At 47.2% G+C, this 7,993-nt stretch overlaps 1 long non-coding RNA gene across 1 annotated transcript in view; it reads right to left on the reverse strand.

Moving 5' to 3' along the window:
• The window catches only part of LOC134470523 (uncharacterized), a 36,802-nt gene extending 34,312 nt beyond the window's left edge, over window positions 1-2,490 (reverse strand). Inside the window, exon 1 of the long non-coding RNA XR_010039460.1 lies at window positions 2,054-2,490. This is a non-coding gene — a long non-coding RNA (uncharacterized LOC134470523). The remainder of the gene's footprint in view (window positions 1-2,053) is intronic.
• Window positions 2,491-7,993: the final 5,503 nt, after the last annotated feature.

Below are 7,993 nucleotides of genomic sequence, written 5' to 3' on the forward strand. Positions count from 1 at the left end.
TAGGACCAAGTTTGAGTTAATGTTTATATATGATGTACAGTATGGATCTAATTTGGGTTTTTTCCCCCTGGGGGTGTTGCATAGGGACATTATGATGGTAGGCAGAATAATGGTTTTCCTCCCCAAAATATCTGTGTTCTAATCTTTCGAACCCATGATATATTATGTTACATAGCAATTAGGAAGTAAGGTTATAGACAGACTTGATGTTGGTAACCACCTAACCTGAAGATAGGTGATTATCCTGGATTCATTTGGGTTGGTCCAAGGTAAACAGAAGGGCTCTTAAAAGTGGGTGAGGAAGGCTCTGGGGCTGCAGAGAGAACATGTTTGGCATGCACAAGGCCGTGGGTTCAATCTCCAGCACCAGTAATGTGGGCAAAGAGAGAATCAGAGGGATGACAGCATGAGAGAGACTTTGTTGCTGGTTTTGTAGATGGAGAAAGGGGTCATGAGTTTAAAATGCAGGTGGCCTATAAAAGCAAAGCAATGGATTCTCCCCTGCATCCTTCTAAAAGAACATGTCCCTGCTACACTTTATTTTTAACCCAGTGAAACTGAGCTTGGACTTTGGACTTTTCAGAATTTGATTATACCTATAACTCTTTTTTTTTTTTGTCTTTTTCCTTTTTATCGGTACCAGGGATCGAACTCACGACTGCCTGCTTGCAAGGCAGGCGCTTATGCCGCTGAGCTAAATCCCCAGCCCCCTATACCTATAACTCTTAAGACAATACAAATTTTAAAAAAATTTTTTGGTGCTGTGACTTAGATAACAAACTTTGTGCTATTTTAAGCCATAAAATTGTGACAGTTGGAATAGATGTCATAGAAAACTAAGCAGATCTTCAACCACTGTTTGTAAAGTCTATCATTTTTACACTTTGATCTTTTTGAAAACCAGATGACTATATATGCATTGAGTCTAGTTTTGGACTTCATTCTATTCCATTGATCTATTTGTCTATCATCCATCAATATCATACTGCTTTAATAACTATAACTTTATAATAGGTCTTAAAATTGAGTACTGTAGGCCTTTCAGCTTTCTTTTTATTTTCTTTGTAGTTATAGTTTTTTTTAGGTTGTTTGCACTGAGTCAATTTACAGTTTCTATAAAAAATCCTGTTGGGATTTTGACTGAGATTGCATGAATCCACAGATCACTCTGGGTAAAATTAATATGTTAAGATTCTCCCTGTTAGGAATGTAATCATTATATACTACAACATATAACAATAAAAATAAAGATTTAATAAAAAATATTTCGACACAGTATATGTTTTTCCATTTAATTAGATCTTTAATTTCTTTCAGCAATATACTTTAGCTTATGGTGTATGAGTCTTGGAAATTTAAAAAAAGCCAGATTAATCTTCCATCTTTTTTATTTTTCTACTGTAGTGTAATATTTTAAGTATGGGGCCAGTGGTATAATGCAGAGCTAGCCATATTTTAAAATTTCAAGCCCAAAATCTCCTGGTGTATAGAAATATTACTTCTTTTTACATTAATCTTTTATGTTGAAATCTTGCTAAACTTGTTACTGGATTGCTAGATTTTATGGAACTTTCCTAGATAGCAATTAATGTTAGTTATGAATAAAGACAGTTTTACCTCTTCATTTCCAATTTGATGCATTTAATTTCTTTCTTTTTTTTTTTTAGTTCACTAGCTACAATTGACAGTGTAATGTTGAGTAGGTGTTCTGATGTTAGGGAAAAGCAATCAGTTTTTCACTATTAAATATGATACGATGTTAAGTTTTTTTTGTAGATTAAAGAGAAGTCTCCTTACTTCCTTGTTTTCTGAGAGTTTTGATCAGAAATGGATGTTGGATTTTGCCAAATGTTTTTCCTTCAGCCATTCAGATAATTCTGATTTTTTCTTTTCAAATATTGTATCTTAGTTTCCTGGGTTGCTGTAACAAAATAATACAAACTAATTGATTTAAAGTTAAAATCCTGCTATAGTTTTGGAGGATAAAAATCTGAAATCAAAGTGGCAGCAGCACCACATGTCCTCTGACATTCTGGGTAGAATCCTTCTTTACCTTTCCTAGTCTCCAGTGCTGGACATCAGTTTTGGCATTCTTTGGCTTGTGGCCACATCACTCCAATCTCTGCCTCTGTCACCACAAGGCTTTTTCCTTGAGTGTCTCTATCTTCCCATGGGAGTGTGTTTCTTCTCATAGAGAAGAGCTCTTACTTAGTATGCATGATACCTTGGGTCAATCTCCAGTACTGGATGAAAAAAAAGACAGTTGTATGAGAGTAGCTCTTCCCTAATGACTATCCCAAATTGATTATGTCTGCAAAGACCTTATTTACAAATAAAGTCACATTCCTGGGCACTAGTGGTTAAGACTTCAATGAATCTTTCTGGGGGGTATCATGCAACCCATAAGTTACAGAGATTGTCAAATGTTAAGCCAATATTATATTGTTGGGATAACTTTATATGGTTATGATGTAACAGAATTAATCTTTTTACATAGTATTGGATTTGATGTGCTAAAATTTTATTGAGAGTTTTGTATTAAGTTCATAAGAAAGAGAAGTCTATAATTTTTTTCTTATATGATCTTTACTTAGTTTTGGCATTAGAGTAACACCAGTCTCATAAAAATAACTGAAAAATATTTCTTTCTTTTTGGTTTTTGGAAGTTTTGTGGAAATGGTATAATTTATTCCTAAGATATTTCATACAATTTTCCAGGAAAACCTCTCTTGAGAGTATGCTTGTGAGATGCTTTTAAACTAAAATTCTTTTTCTTTTCCTTTCTTTCCCTTATCTATCTTTCTTTTCCTCTTAGCCTCTCTTCTTTTCTCATTCTTTTTTTTTTTTTTTTGTAGTGCTGGGGATAGAACCCAGGGCTTTGTACATCTAAGGCAAGTATTCTATTATCAAACCATATCCCCAGCCCAAATTTAATAGACATGTGACTATATCTATTTCTTCCTAAGCGAACTTTAGTAATTCATGTCTTTCAAAAATTTGTCTATTTAATGCAAGTTGCCAAATTTACTGCTATAAAGTGTTTATAGTATTCTCTTATTATTCTTTTTGTATCAGCCTACTTTGTGGTGCTGTTATTTCTCTCATTACAGCTAACTGCAATATTAGCTTTCTCATTTTGATCTATCTGGCTAGAGGTTTACCAGTTTTACTGGTCTTCTCAACTTGCTTTTGGGTTTATTTTTCTCTGTTGCTTTTCTGTTAAGCATTTCACTGCCTTCTGTTATGGTTTGAGTCTAGATACATTGCCAAAGTCTCATGAGGTCATGGGTGGGGCTTTTAAAAAGGTGGTTAAATCTACAGTGTGTGAAGCTAGGATTAAGGGTGGGTGATTACTCAATCAGTACACTGATTGGTTTGGCACTGCCCTAATCTCAGTAGCCTGGATACAGTATAAAGGACAGAAAGAGGCTCATCTTCTTTTCTTGTTGCTTTTGCTACCTTTTGGGTGCCTTGAACTGTTTGTTTCTCCTCTGTGATGCCCCTTTACAATGTGCCACTCTGTCTTGAAGCTAGCCAACCATGGATTGAAACCTCTACAAAATGTGAGCTAAATAAATCTTTCCCCCTTTATCTTTGGGTGTCAGCGTTTTGTCTTAGCAATGAGAAAAGTAAGATAGACACTTTCCTTTTTTTTTTTTGTACCTGGGATAGTATTCACGGGATCAAACTCATGACCTCATGCTTGCTAGGCAGGTGCTTATGCTGTTGAGCTAAATCCCCAGCCTGACACTTTCCATTCTGAGTTTTTTTTGGTCTTTTTTTTTTTTCATCCAGTAGTGGGGATTGACCCAGGGTATCATGCTTGCTAAGTAAGAGCTCTTCCATTACACTGTATCTCGTTTTATTTTTATTCTGCTTTAGTTTTGTTTGCTTTTAAGGTAGAAGAGGACATTAATCTGAGAATTTTCTTTTCAGAATAGCTATTTAGCACTATAAATTTCCCCTGTATATTGCTTTAGCTGTATTACACAGATTTTTAAAATTTGTATTCATTTAAAATTTTTTTCTAATAAACCTCTTTGATATCTTAGTTATGTATTGTTTAGTTTCCAAATGTTTGGATAATTTTTCAAAAATATTTTTTTGTTATTGAAATTAGGAAAAAAATTTTTTTTTGGTACTGAGGATTGAACTCATGACATTGTGCTTGTCAAGCAGGCACTTAACGCTGCTGAGCCCCAGCCCCAGGGAAATATGACTTTTGCAGTGCTACAGGTCAAACCTAATAGGTAGGGAGCATCTGTCTGTGATAAAACACTGATACCACAACCTAGGTTTTGTGGCAGTGAACTTATGATCTCAGAATCATTACAGGGTGGGTGATTACTAAATCAGAATCACTAGTGGGGTCACAGGTGGCAAATAGGTCTGATAGATATACTCAAGGTTGGAAACAAGGGTTTTTCCTTTTTTTCCCTAATAGCTGAAAAAAAAAGACCATTCGTGATACTCAGTGAAGAATGTGATGAGTACAGAAAGCCAGGAATTGTTCACTAAAAACTTACATGATCTATCTCTTCTACTGCTAGTTACCCAGTTGGTGGATGTGGAAAGTCTCAGGTGCTTTAGCCCTAGGAGAGAGGTAAAACCAAATCAGGTTGCCAGACACAGACACATCCGGGAGACCCTGGCTGATGGGAAGTTGGCCATCAACTTTACACTAGCACTTGGCGTTTCTATGGGATGTTTTGAATACATTAGGTCAAACCACCACCTCTGCGTCTGCAGGAGGCAAATAGTCCTCAACACACCACATTAAGTTCTCAGGTCTAAAGACCCTCTGTTTTGCCGGCTCTATAGTCACTAGAACTATAATCGGCCTACTCACTAATTATTGTTTAATTATTGCTTAAAAACCGATTGCCACAATACAATCACTGCATTAATTACCCCATACATCATCTGCTTCCCCCATCTCCGTCCTCCCCAGCCCCCCTCCCCGGTTTAATTGAAATTCAGCTTGCCGTAGCTGCCCCTTTTCCCAGCCAACTGGATCTCTCCATTCACAGGAGGGACAAGAACAAAACAGAGAAGGCCCCAGGGATTAGGGAGTTTTGACAGTTGTCCAAGAGGAGCGCTGAGATAGGGCTCAGAACCAATGCAGGACAGAGACAAACCCGAGAGTCAAGAGAGTAAGAATAGAGAGACAGGCAGGGGAGACATCACAAGAGGAAAGCACTGGACAAAGAGTTGCAGGCCGGGCAGAAAATGTTGAAAGGGGCCCCGAAAAGAAGAGCTAAAACCGGGAGAGATAGGGAGAGGTGGTGAGGAGAGGGCGACGGGCTCGGAGGGCAGGGAGCCCAGGGGGCTGGCCGGGCAGGAGGGGCTGCAGCGCAGCCCGCAGGGACGGTCAGTCGGCCTGCCGAGCGACCCGAAGCTCGGAGCGGACGGCGGCTCGCGTGGGTTCCCGCGCACACCTGGGAGGCGGGGCGGGCGGGCGGGCGGGGGGCGGAGCCGGCCGCCGTGGGCCGCGAGGAGCCGGGCGGCGCCCGGGCGGAGGCCGAGCGCGCGGCGCGGCCGCAGAACCCCCGCGAGCCCGGCGAGCGCCCGGCGGCCCCGCCCCGTTCGGCCACCTCCGGGCCGGGGCTTTTCCTGCGGAGCTCAGGAAGCCGGCCTAGCGCGGCCGCGAACAATAGCTCCGGGCGCGGGCTCGGTCCCCGGAGGGCCGGCGCGGGCCGCGGGAAGGGAGCGGCGCGCCGCCGGGCGCCTGAGGAGAGCCCCGGGCCGGGCGGCAGCTTCGGGGGAGCTCGGAGCCGCCGCGGTCATTGTTGGCCGCGCCTGAGGGAGCGGGCGCCGGGGGAGGAGCCGGGGAGGCGGCGGCGGCGGGCGCCGGAGGGGGCGCTAGAGAGCGGCGCGGAGCGCGCGGGCGAGCGGGAGGAGGCCGCGAGTGTGCGAGAGGAGCGAGCGGGGAGCGAGCGAGGAGCGAGGGAGGGAGGGAGGGAGGCAGGAGCAGGAGGGTGGGAGGGAGGAGGAAAAATAAAGCGGAGAGCCGAGCAGGGCTGAACAATAGAGACGGGCGGCCGGGCGAGCCGCAGAGCCAGCTGCCGCTGCCGGGGCACGGCGGGCGCGCGGGCAGCCCGGACCCCGGCCCCGGCCACACAGCAGGCGGCCAGCGCCCCGGGGAGGGGGACCATGGGGCGGCCGGAGGCAGGCGCCCCCCGCCCGCCGCGCGCCGCCGCCTGAGGGAGGCTCGGCGTCCCCTGCCCGAGCCCCTCCGCCCGGCGCCCGCCCGGAGCCCTCGGCCGCCGGGCCCCGTGCCCTCCGCCCACCCGGCGGCGAGCCGCCCTCGGCCCCAGCCCTCGTCGGCCGCCGGGTGCCCGCAGACGTCCTTCCCCAGTCATGAACCCCCCGGAGGGGGCAGCGGAGGAAGGAGGAGCCGCCGACTCGGACGTGGACGCCTTTTTCCGGACAGGTAAGCGGGACAGGGCGCGGGGGCCGTGGACGCGGCGTCGCGGACAAGTTTGGGGACCGCCGGCTGTTGCTGGGCGTGCATGTCGGGGCCAGCACTGCCCCCGGTCGTCGGGGCTCGAGTTGCCGAGGTTGATGTTTTGTGGCACTGCCGACCGCGTTGCGAGAGACGTGGGGGCTGGGAGTCGGGCGCCCCCCGGCGCCCCCGGAGTTGCGGGACTGCGTGCGGGAAGGCGGGCGGCGGTGGCTGCGGGCTGCCTGCTCCCCGGGCGCGGAGATGGGCGATGTTGGATCACTTTGTGGTGAGCCGCTCCCGCTCCCCCTCCGTCGTCCCCAGTCTCTCCCTCGGCTCCCCCTGCTCCGTGCCTGTCAGAGGGGCTCCCCCGGATCGCCCGCCCGGGGCCCGGGGTCACTACTCTTCCTGGCGAGGCCCTGGCGTGCAGAGGGGCAGTGGGGACCCGAGGCGCGCAGGCTGCGGATGACAGCAGGGGCCGGCGGACCGAGACGCTGGTGCCCAGTGCGTGCAGGGAGCCAGCGTTGCGGACTTGGGAGGCGGACCCGGCTGGGGGGCCGTGGGCGCCGCAGACCTCCAGCTCGCCCACCTCTTCTCCAGTTCTGCAAACGGGTGAGCATTTCCCAAGAATCTGTCATTCCTGGAAGTGTGAGTTAGCGTCCTTTTCCTAACACACCCACCAAATCTTTGCTTGCCTGTGAGATGTGGAGCCTTGAGATGTTTTTCCATCCTTTCGCGCCCCTGCCACCTCCTCCTAAGCGCCCCCTTTCCTCGGGCTGCACAGTCTCTTTCACAGAACTGGCACTGACCACCCTTGTCTCCACCACCTGTGGCCGTTTTTCTGAGGACCAAGGAAGCTTTTCTGTACCTGTAGCTTCCACCAGCTCCGTTTGTGTAGTTCCCCATCTCCCCACAAGTCTGGAACCATTTTGTTTGGAATCTTTGTCCCAAGGAGTCTAATAAGTTGTGGGGCCTGTGCATCAGCCCTCCTTTTTAGGAAAGTTGGATTAGAGGACATGAACTGATGGGGTCAGGGGTTAGGTTAGCTGTGGAGGCTGCACATTCATCTGTTTACTTACCCCATTATCTTGCCCTGGAGGTCATCTGTAGTGAAGCACGCAGTTGGGGTGATTTGTTGAGAGACTTGTAGCTTTGGAAGTCAAGGCTCAGTAGCCCATATGTTCATTTGCTAGTTGGTTTGGAGTGGGAGAGAGCTGGAGGGTAGGAGTCGATGCCAGGGCCTGCAAAACCAGAGGAAGACTTGTCATCCTGTCCTGCTTTCAGGGCTCAGCCTGTCCTCTTTCCTGCCTCTCCCTGAGCCATGTGTTCAATGTCTTTTCCTCTCCTTTCCCTTTCTTTCCTTAAGCACCTCCTAAAGAGGTGCTTAACCCGAGTTTATAACCTGAAATTTAAGAGATATTCTGGGAATCAGAAACACCAGCAGAGCCTAACTAACTCCCATTGTTCCCAGCTGGGCAAAAGTTTGCATGTTCAAAATTTAATTAATTGTTTTTAAAGCTTTGGGGAGAAAGTCTTTAGTTGTGAGCTTTC

Source organism: Cavia porcellus, unplaced genomic scaffold (genome assembly GCF_034190915.1).
Source record: "Cavia porcellus strain 051 isolate PalLab524CR breed Dunkin Hartley unplaced genomic scaffold, mCavPor4.1 scaffold_15, whole genome shotgun sequence".
NCBI lineage: Eukaryota > Metazoa > Chordata > Mammalia > Rodentia > Caviidae > Cavia > Cavia porcellus.